The 11,710-nt window shown below is 43.3% G+C and overlaps 1 long non-coding RNA gene across 1 annotated transcript; it reads right to left on the reverse strand.

Moving 5' to 3' along the window:
- Positions 1–898: 898 nt before the first annotated feature.
- LOC121001952 lies at positions 899–10,460 on the reverse strand. The gene is made up of 3 exons (XR_005779188.1): positions 10,449–10,460; positions 5,063–5,066; positions 899–1,090 (listed from the first exon to the last, which is right to left on the reverse strand). It is a non-coding gene; the product is annotated as an uncharacterized LOC121001952 (long non-coding RNA).
- Positions 10,461–11,710: the final 1,250 nt, after the last annotated feature.

Raw genomic sequence — 11,710 nt, forward strand, 5'->3', positions numbered from 1 at the left:
TGGCCAGCAACCGCATAACACCCAGACGGGCTGTAAAGAGACCGACGGAACACTGAGACCACGTGGGACGCCACGCGGTCTTACCGAGCAACAAGCGGAGACACAGTTCAGCAGGAGGCAAAGTACGGTCACATCCAAATGAGAGATACTAAAGCTGCAGGAGTGGTAGCGTACACTTAAACATATATAGTATCAAGTTGTGAGATAAGTCTGGAGAAAATAGCCACTATATGTTGGATGAGAATATATCCACTAGGATTGACATCAAGATACATAAGATAAAAGGAGCGCTACTATTTATTTGAGCATACAGACATTGTGGTGACTTACCAAATATTGCATAATTATTCCAATTCAATCTATGGACATTTTGCTATAATTGTCATTTTTAAGCTTAATGATATAACAGAAAAAGGAATCTATTTCACCAGACTATTTTTGGGGATATATGGAATATAGATGACCCCCACTACCTCATTGAACATCCAAGAACATTTTATATTCCTACTTTTTAATGTCTTTTATTTATACCCTTAATGTTTTATGTTTAGAAGACTTGGTCGACCTGGTAATGTATAACAACTGCAATTTTTAGTATTTATATGCATAAACATTCGCTTTTAATAAATTTTGCATTTAAGGCTACTTTCACACTTGCGGTAGAGTGATCCGGAACTGCCTGCAAAACGTATGCCAACTGATGGCCTTTGTAAGACTGATCAGGACTGATCAGGATCGTGATCCATCTTAAAAATGCATTGAAATGCTGGCTATGTCTTTCATGTGTCATCCGGAAAAAAACAGATCCGGCATTTATTTTTTTCAATTTTTTTTCGGATCCGACATTCCGGTATTTTGAATGCCGGATCTGGCACTAATACATTTTTTGGGCCGGAGATAAAACCGTAGCATGCTGCGTTTTTTTCTCTGTCCTGATTAGTAAAAAAGACTGAAGACATCCTGATGCATCCTGAACGGATTGCTCTCCATTCAGAATGCATGGGGATAAAATTGATTAGTTCTTTTCCGATATAGAGCCCCTAGGGCGGAACTCTATGCCGGAAAAGAAAAACGCAAGTGTGAAAGTACCCTAAACCTGTATACTATTCTGTTTGGTTCTAGATAGTAGAGTGCCCCCCTAATCTTTAATTTTTTTCATTTACAAGAACGGCATTGGGTGTGTCGAGGGGTGAGCATCACACCGTTTTTTACCAAATTGGTGAGCCACTATTATTTTCTCCCCCCAAAAAATTTTAAGATTAACTTTAGGACTCATGCTTATGACCGTTTCTATTTTGCGGTCAACAAAATCACAAACCCGCAAAATACAGATGCAGTCCGTGTTGTAGATCCATTGTCCGGCCCATTTTCAAACTTTTTGTGGGATGGACATAAGGATGCGGAAAGCACATGGATGCTTTCCTCATCCGTATGTCCCTTCCGCAAAAATATAGAATATGTCCACAAAATGTGGACCAAGGACCCACTCAAAACACCGGATCCACTAATAAAATGCGAACAACCCATAGACTGCATCAATATTCTGCAGATCCGCCATTTGTGGACCACAAAATAGACATGGTCGTGTGCATGAGGCCTTATACTGCTTGGAGGATTAGTTTGGATTTTGCCAGTGACTTCAGTATAAGACATCTACGGTACATATATCTGTATGTATGTATGTATGTTCCGCAACCATCGATTTCAACGAAACTTGGTATACACATCCCTTGCACCTGAAAAGGAATCTTGTGGGGGTCATCCGCCCCTACACAGCAGCTGCATGGAGTTTGTATGCTCCAGCTGTTTTTGCTACACACATATTGCTCTGTAACTCAAAAACTCATCTATCAATTTCTACTAAACTTAAAACACATATCACTTACTATCTGGGAAAGAATACTGTGGAGGTAACATGCCGGTACACAATGAGTTTCTGTCTGTCCCAACGTCTGTCTTTCTGTTCTTTATGCACGACCAAATGACTCGACCGATCTTCACCAAATTTGGCACACAGGTACATCAGGTGTCCGTGAAGGTTTTAGACCCGGTCTCAGCTCTCTAGGACGTACCGTTCCTGAGATATTCTATGGTGTTGCGCTGCGACATGCGACATGCTGCGACTGTGACGCGACGTATGGATTTTTTGCAACTGTAGTGTCGCATTCGCAGCATGTCAAATGTAGCAGTGCAACAGCATAGCCTATCATTATAAAAATTGTTGCGCGACATTGGTGCGACAAAATGTCGCACGACACATGTCATTGTGTAGCCCTAGCCTTAAAGGGGCAGGGCACTGTGGAGGTCACTGTTAAGAGGGCAGGGGCCACTATTAAAGGGGAGCTACTGTGGAGGTCATTGTTAAGGGGGCAGGGTATTGTGAGATCACTGTTAATGGAACGGGGTACTGTGGAGGTCACTGTTAAGGGAACAGGGTACTGTGGCAGTCACTGTTAAAGGGTTTCTATCACTTCGTATCACATATTTAGGTGTTAGACACTAGCGATCCGCTAGTGTCTGCTCTAACAAACCATCCTAATATGATAGGTTTTGGGGCAGCCGTTTCGCTAAAATAAGAACTTTTATTAATATGCTAATGAGCCTCTAGGTGCTATGGGGGCGTCATTAGCACCTAGAGGCTCGGTCTACCTTCATAAACTGCCGCCGCCCAGCGCGTCCCTCCAGCCCGCCCATCTCCTGCTGAATGCGGTCCTCCCTGTGAGCGTATGTATTCTCCGCATGCGCAGTGAATGTCTGACCGCTTCCCTGCTCAGACATCTCCACTGCGCCTGCGCCGATGACATCATAGTGCTCCGAGGAACAGGCGCAGTGGAGATGTCTGAGCAGGGAAGCGGTCAGACATTCACTGCGCATGCGCCGAACAGAGACGCGCACGGGGAGGATCGCATTCAGCAGGAGATGGGCGGGCTGGAGGGACGCGCTGGGCGGCGGCAGTTTATGAAGGTAGACGGAGCCTCTAGGTGCTAATGACGCCCCCATAGCACCTAGAGGCTCATTAGCATATAGATATAAGTTCTTATTTTAGCGAAACGGCTGCCCCAAAACCTATCATATTAGGATGGTTTGTTAGAGCAGACACTAGCGGATCGCTAGTGTCTGACACCTAAATATGTCAAACGAAGTGATAGAAACCCTTTAAAGGGACAGGTGCTGTGGACGTCTCTGTTAAGGGGACAGGGAACAATGGGGGTCACAGATAAGGGGATGGTCCCCTATGGAGGTCAGTGTTAAGGGGCGGGGTGCTGTATAGGTCACTGTTAAGGGGGAGGACTCCCGAGGAGGTCAATGTCAAGGGGGTGGGGAGCTGTGAAATTCACTGTTAAAGGGGCGTGCTGCTGTGAAGGTCAAAGTTAAGGGGATAGGCTGCTGTGGAGATCCCATTTTAAGGTGGCGGGGCACTGTGGGGGGGTCAGTGTTAAGGGGTGGGGGGCTGTGGAGTTAACTGTTAAAGGGGTGGGGTGCTGTGGAGGTCACTGTTATGGGGGATACTGTCGATATCTATTACCGACACAGACAAACATTAAATGAAATAGATGAAATATACTTGTGCGAAGCCGGGTCCTTCTGCTAGTATTTCAATAAAAAAAATACATGGTTTAAAATTATTCTTCTATAGATTTGAATCAGAACATAACTCCATTTGCAGAAGTAAATTCCATTAATTTGATCCCCATCTAAACTTTTCCAAGTCTTGGCTTACCCTAGCCAGTCTACCCCATAATAAATAAGGGTTGTGTTACATTCATGTTGTCATTTCTCATGCTGAAATTTTGCCAACTTTCTGGATATTTTTCACTTTTTCATTTCTCTGCTCCAATATTTGTTTACAGAATAAACATTCAACATTTTTTAAATTCTTTTTTAGTTATTTTTAAATTAAATTAATAGTAGGAGAAAAAAATATCTGCCTATGTCATTAATTTCAGGTCCTCACTTCTGATCACATAACAGAACGGAGATTTTCTGTGCATGCCAGTGTGATTACTCCATATATCAAGTAGAGAATATTTATTTGAAGTCGTGAGTACTGTAATATAATGATACCTTTTTCTATATTTTTATCGGAGCCAAGATTGCTTCATATGGATTAGCAAAGGAAATTAGGAAATCGGTTCTAGATTTCTTATGAGTGTTTAAAGATTTTAATGGCTTTTTGAATTACACGAAGGCTTTTCAACAAGCTAATAAAGTTAAACATGATGTGATACAAGTATAAATTAGGTGTCTTCTGGATTGACTGTAATGTCTAGTTCCAAGTTCTATGAAAAGAAGTGCGTAGACAAGAGTAGCACATACTGCACAGTGGGGGTCCCTCACGAAGGTCATCAAAAGCCCTTTTTTCTTGACTTGGGATCAAGTAGTAATAGCTTTTTATTTTATTATTAGAGACCATGTTGTATGTGGGTCCAAATTGACAGAAGGCAGTGGCGACACAAGTAGGTGGGGCCAGTGAAACCGTACTGCAGCAGAAAATACTGCCCCATCAGAATCAAGTACCACAATGCAGCACACCATACTAACCCAGCAGCACCAAATAGTAGAATAAATTACCTCCCCAGAAGCTGCTCCTTGGTGGTGGCCAGTGCCAGCTACTGCATTTTGTTCTCCTCCTCCACTAGTTGTCTCGAATTAAGATATGGATGAGAGGACTGGGGAGGAAAAACATGGGCCACAGCACCAAGATAGCCCTTCCTTCAGTATGCTGCACTACATCCCTATAACATCTAGCGACATCTCCTGTGATTTTAGAAATTCTCTTTCCTTATCTTCGCCATTGGGCCCAGACAGCCATGACAACTTCTTTCAGATACACCTTGTCTCTGTAGAGTTTGCCACATATACATTTTACATTCCTCACTTTTTCATCATCCTCCCCACCTTCTAAAAATAAAATCTTCATCCTTGTGCCTCAACAGTGTCATCCTGCTGCCACCCCCAATACTGTGTTCCCCCAAAGCCCCCAAATACTATACTGCAGAAGTGCCATACAGATAGTCCCCATAAAAATACTAGTGATATACAAAAAAAAATGAATACTCACCTTACTAGGTCTTCTCTTTTTTCTTTTTTTTTTATCTGGCTTGTGGACTGAGATGCCTGCATCCCGGCCCAGGCAGTCATGATGATGTCAAGACTGTGTGCACAGTTCATACTCTACCTCATAGGCTTTAGGCCTAGTGGCCTATGAGGGTGAAATGCAGGGCAATTAGGCCCACATCTTCTATTCCCCACTGCATGATTCAACTATATTACCGTCCTGAGAAAGTGGTACAGTTGAATTTAGGTTGGGCAAAAAGTGCCTGACACTCCCAGTGTTAATTAATGGTGGGAGCATTAGGTCTTCATGTACCCGACTGGCAGCCATGAAGAGGGATCAGTCTTCCCCCTTTCTCTGCGCAGCTGATGGAAGCTTTAAAGGTAAATCCACAGACATCAGAATCTGCAAGAAAACTCTTCAATGCATCTGCATTGAATCTTACAAATTTTGATGCATGATATTATCCACTTGTTTGGCACTGTACGCTTTGGATTTTACCTGCACAAAACTGCATGTAAAATATGCAGCAATTCTGTCTCCTAAAACTGTTAGGGTCATTCCCAGCATTCCACAGCATTCCCATGCAGTGCAATCTGTAGGCAGTATGTCATAGAGCAGGAGGAGCTGAGCAGATCGATATATAGTTTTATGGAAAAGATTCATCAAAACCTGTAATTTCTACATTTATATCTCTGCTCTTTCAGGGGCAGTGTTATCAGTGATTGATAGCATTCTCTGTGTAAGTGTGTATATAGAGATAGCAGTCAGTCACTGATAACTGTACATTGGGGAGGTGTTATCAGTGAATGATAGCATTCTCTGTGTAAGTGTGTATACAGTGATAGTGGTCAGTCACTGATACCTGTTCACAGGGGCGGTGTTATCAGTGATTGATAGTATTCTCTGTGTGTGATACAGAGATAGCTGTCAGTCACTGATAGATGTACATTCGGGAGGTGTTATCAGTGATTGAATTATCTGTTTAGGTGTGTATACAGAGATAGTTGTCAGTCACTGATATCTGTACACGGGGAGGTGTTATCAGTGATTGATAGCATTCTCATTGCAAGTGTGTATACAGAGATAGCTGTCAGTCACTGATAGCTGTACACAGAGGAGGTGTTATCAGCGATTGATAGCATTCTCTGTGTAAGTGTGTATACAGAGATAGCTGTTAGTCACTGCTATCTGTACACAGGGAGGTGTTATCGCTGATTAATAGCATTCTCTGTGTAAATGTGTATATAGAGATAGCTGTCAGTCACTGATATCTGTACATGGGGAGGTGTTATCAGCAATTGATAGCATTCTGTGTGTAAGTATGTATACAGAGATAGCCGTGAGTCACTGATAGCTGTACATAGGGAGGTGTTATCAGTGATTGATAGCATTCACTTTGTAAGTATGTATACATAGATAGCTGTCAGTCACTGATAGCTGTACATGGTGGAAGTGTAATCAGTGATTGATAGCATTCACTGTGTAAGTGTGTATGCCGAGATAGCTGTCAATCACTGATAATTGTACACAGGGAATATGTGATCAGTGATTAATAGCATTTTGGTGGTGGTAGCATTTGGGTGGTTTTATGATAAGAAAGGGTAGAAGTTTAAATGTTTAAATTACAAGTTTTACAATTCCCCCCCCCCCCCCACAAAACTTTATATTAATCTGTTCAGCTGCTTCATAACATGCTGCCACTACAATTTGTGGTGACAGGTTCTCTTTAAGTCTCTCTACCGTGGAAGCAGCTCAACCTGGCACAGGTAAAGAGCAGTAATGTGGAAGCAGGCAATAGAGTGCTCAAGAGAGTTGACACTAACCATGAAGTTCTTCTAGCCAATCGCTTGCACTTCACATCGGCAGTGTCTGTGGTGTTTGTTGAATGAAGTCTCTAGCTAAAGTCTCCCAGGAAAAACCACTATAGGCAATGTGTACTTACCAGAGAGGATGACCATGAAACTGCTATGGGGCCTGAAGGGAAATGTGACTCCATCTTGCTTTCTCTAAGATGTACAGAATTGTTATAATATCTCACCCACGCACTTCACATCCCCTCCCGCTGTGAGTTAGGTTCACTTATCTGTCTCAGGACAGATTCTGGGAATCTCCCAGAACTAGAACAAATGTTCTGTTTCACTCAGGGTCATTCGGCACAACTGCGTACATTCTTATATGTGACGTATTACATACCCATAAAAGGATGTTCCGGTAGTATCTGTGAGGGCACCAATGTTTATCATTTATGATTGGTTTAACGCTGTTGTTATGCAAACTTTTCTACTGCCTATATGAGGCCAAGCTATAGCATAATAAAATTAGAGTGTTTCTCAGTGATTGCCTGTGTGTATGTCTATTATTGCCAACTGAGAAACATCTCTCCTGACGTCAGTGACATCAAACCAAGGTGGTCGTAGAGGTCCAGAAAGGTCCAAATCCTTTCAGTTTGGGGGCTTCGTCCGGGATAGAGAAGGCCATCCTTGTGTCCGGTAAGCGAGACATCCCTTTTGTCCACTGCCCGGTCCGAGGACACTGGCCACATCTCTACCCGTGAGTTTTATTATGTATCCGGGATACATTGTTAAGCCTTAAAAATAAACTCTGGGAGTTTATAATAAGTACTTGGAGTACTTTCATGAATAAGGCCGGCACTTGGAGTGCCATGCACGGTATAGAGTCTCAGAGAGATCTATCCGTAAGTTGGTTTGTGTCAGGGACACACCATAGGGATCTCCGGGAGATCTATTTACTTTATCTAACTGTCGACAGAGATTTTTTAGTACCTGGGGTACATGTAAGAGTACAGTCTCAGGGAAACTGACCTTCCTTGGTTTGACGCATACCTATATTTAGAGTATAAGATACATAGAGTGTTAAGATTCATCTGTTTGTGTAAGAGCTATTGTTCTGGTGGTAAGTGTAAGAACATATCTCACTGTAATATTATCACTGTCATTTGATGAATTTTATTACTGTGGGTGGAGGAAAATCTAAGTGCGAGTTTCCCCCTCCCAACCAGGGACTGAAGGCTGCAAATAGTGACAGCCTAGTTCTCCTTCCCTATCTCATGTTGATTGTAAAGCAGAGCGTTTTCTCATGGACCTCAGACAAAATACAAAATACAAGACTTTGAGAAACATTTATATGAGAAGGAGGCAGCGGGATGCTTTGAGATCAGGAAGATACAGACCCCCACACATAGTTACAAAAGTTCAGGAGCCAAAACCGTGAGTAAACAGAGACAGCCGAGACATTTCTCAGTTGCTGTCAGCCATTTACTGCAGATGCTGTCTGTTTCAGCTTGATAGACTTGAAAAATGCTTTCTTCTCTATCCCGGTTGATAAGTAGACCAGACTCTTTTTGCTATTTCCTTTGAGGGTCGTCAACCCACTTGGTGCAGGATGCCCCAGGCATATGCTGATTCACCTGTAGTGTACAGCATTGTCCTCCAAGCCAGTTTAAAACCATGGCACCCCCCCCACCCCAGGGTTCTGTGCTCTTGCAATACGTGGATTGTTTGTTATTTGTGCAGTATGTCAGAGGAGGCCAATGTAACAGATGGTTTATCTTTGTTGAAATGGTTGTCTGAATGTGGATACAAGGTGTCATGCAAGAAAATGCAATGGTGTAAAAAGCAAGTTGAATACTTGGGCTTGGTTATCACAAATGGAGAAAGGAGAATCAGCACAGAAAGAGTCCAGTCTGTTGCGGGTCTGGTCACCCGCACACCAAGAAAGAAATGTTATCCTTCCTTGGTATGATAAACTACTGCAGACAATGATTGCTCCTACTATGACAATGTAATGAGACAAGCCACTCTGGCAGACATGCCAGATCTCATCAGGTGGTCTGAGGAAATGTTTAATGCATTTGATTATTTGAAATGTTCTTTAATGACAAGTCCAGGTTTGGGCCTCCCTGACTACAAACTCACATTCCACGTATATGCTCGACAAAATTGTAAAACCATGGCGGGTGTGCTGACACAATATCACGGAGGCAAGTTACGTCCTTGTGCCTTTTTCTTAAAGGTGGTTCTGGCATCCGTCCAAGGAATGCCGGCCTGTCTGAGATCTCTTGCAGCCTGTGCTATGATGGTTGAGCTTGAAACGCCACTCACAATGGGACATGAGACTATCCTGTACACCACACATGATGTAGTAGGCCTTCTCAAAGGCATACACACACAGCACATGTCCGCACAAAGACTATCTGGATATGAGATTCTACTCCTCAGCAATCCCTCCCTCCAAATCAAATATGCAACACACACCTCAGGTCCAGCACCTATCTTGAATGCCCTATTAGGACTTAAAGGACCTGAGGATCACTTGACAGAGACACATGATTGTATACACGCCATACAACATGACACACATATTGTCCTGGATGCCAGACCCATCACATACCATTCTGCACAAGCAGCAGAATTAATTGCACTCACGAGAGCATGCATACTACATGAAGGCAAGCCAGTCACCATTTACACTGACAGCAGGTACGCACATGGAGTGGTCTGGGACCACGGGGTCATTTGGCAAAGGAGACGATTCATTGCCGCTGATGGTAAGCACATCTCACATTCACAACTTGTCATACAACTTTTAGAAGCCATAATATTTCCCTGACAGATTGCAATTGTCCACTGCAGGGCGCATACTGGTGGTAAAGATCATGTGTCCCAAGGCAATGCCCTGGCAGACAATGAGGCCAAGAAGGCTGCACTGATGGCCCCGGCCACATTGCAAATGGTGAAATTAGTACCTCCTTCACTTGAGTTAACTCAGATGCTTGTGGATCTCCAGTCCTCAGCTACTGACGATGAAATGGCCGATTGGTGTTATCCAATCTTGCAGAAGAATCCTAGGACAGGATTAATCTGCAAAGAGGGGGAAACATGCATACCACAGCACAGCTCCCCTCTGTTCATTGCACATTTTCATGGAGTAGGACACAACAGCATTCAAACAACACACATGCTGCTAGCACAGAATTTTTATATTACAGGCATTAAACAGTTAGTGTCAGATTATGTGGGAAGGTGTATCACATGTTTGAGGAACAACCCAAACACCAATGTAACCAGATTGATTAAAGCCCTAAGTGAAATTGAGGAAAAAGTTACTTGTAAGTCTCCTTGTCTTCCACAGGAACCAACTCACCCATTCCAAGTGGGAGATATTGTGCTGATAAAGAAATTAAAGAAAGGAGAATTCGCAGGAGACTTCACCTACGGACCACCGACTACAGTGGTAGCCGCAACCCGCACAGCAGTACTCACGGAAGAAGCACCTACTTGGATCCACGCCACCAGAGTGAAACTGCTAAAGGAGGCACCCCAAAAGGAGGTAATAACGGGGACAGACAGTCCTGACCTCGAAAAAGGACAAAGTGAAGTACTAACGGGAGCAGACAGCTCTGACCTCCACCAGGATGCACTCCCTCAATTCTGGAAGATGGCACAGATGGTCCACTTGGACTGTGGGATTACTGACGATCCTAATGACTCTGCCGGAAGATAAGAAAGCTGAAGTTGCTATAACTCAGAAAGGTGGAATCACTACCTTCTGGTACAATTCCTCCAGTACTCACGTTGCAACTTACTCCTTCTGTTTATGCAGCATAATGAAGTGCAGTCCTTCCACGAGATGCGGCAACAACTATAAGAATGGACATACCCTCAGAAACAAACAAACCCCCTCAAACCCCGTATCTTAACTTTTCACAATATAAGAGCAATATCTGACCCACCATATGAGGAGGCTCTTGCAGCAGAAACTGGGTTCTCTGATACCAACCGCAGCGCAGCTTCAGTAAATAAAAGTTAGTGTTATATATGTGGGACAGCTAAGCCTCACCTAGGTACTGTGCCCTTAATATTGCCCTCCAGTGTTGAGGAATGTTTTTTGCAATTATTCTCAAATTCATCTAGTAACCAGTCTGCATGTGAAGAATGGAAGCAAAAATACCCACTCCTCATAAAAACTCACCGCCCTGGTGCAGGTATACATATCTATCCTGGTAACTATACCTGCCACAGAGGGGGAGATCAAGGAAGATCCCTGGGTAATTTCACTGAAGGATACTGTGCAACTTACAGTGAAACAGATACCTCCCTCACACAGAATCAAGTATACTCGATTGGAGATGTATATTGGATCTGTGGGGATGGAAAGATAAGATCTAGACTAGAGGGTTCCTGGAAAGGTGAATGTGCCCTTGCTAAAGCCATCATGAACATACACATCTTCACTGAAAATTAAAAAGACACCAACACACATATATGCAACCGTCGTGCCCTCCCAAAAAGTAGCTTCGACCCACACGTGTATATTGATGCAATCGAGGTCCCAAGAGGGGTCCCTGATGAATTCAAGGCCAGAGGTCAGGTGGCAGCAGGATTTGAATCCATAATTCCCCACATAACAATCAACAAAAATGTAGACTGGATCAACTATATTTACTATAATCAACAAAGGTTTGTAAACTACACCAGGGATGCGTTACAGGGTGCAGCAGAAGAGTTACAGGCAGATTCCATTATGACATTTCAAAACCGCATGGTACTCGATATGATACTTGCAGAAAGAGGTGGTGTCTGTAAGGTATTGACGGACCCCTCATCATGCTGCACGTTCATACCCAACAAC

This window comes from Bufo bufo, chromosome 5, assembly GCF_905171765.1.
Source record: "Bufo bufo chromosome 5, aBufBuf1.1, whole genome shotgun sequence".
Classification (NCBI taxonomy): domain Eukaryota; kingdom Metazoa; phylum Chordata; class Amphibia; order Anura; family Bufonidae; genus Bufo; species Bufo bufo.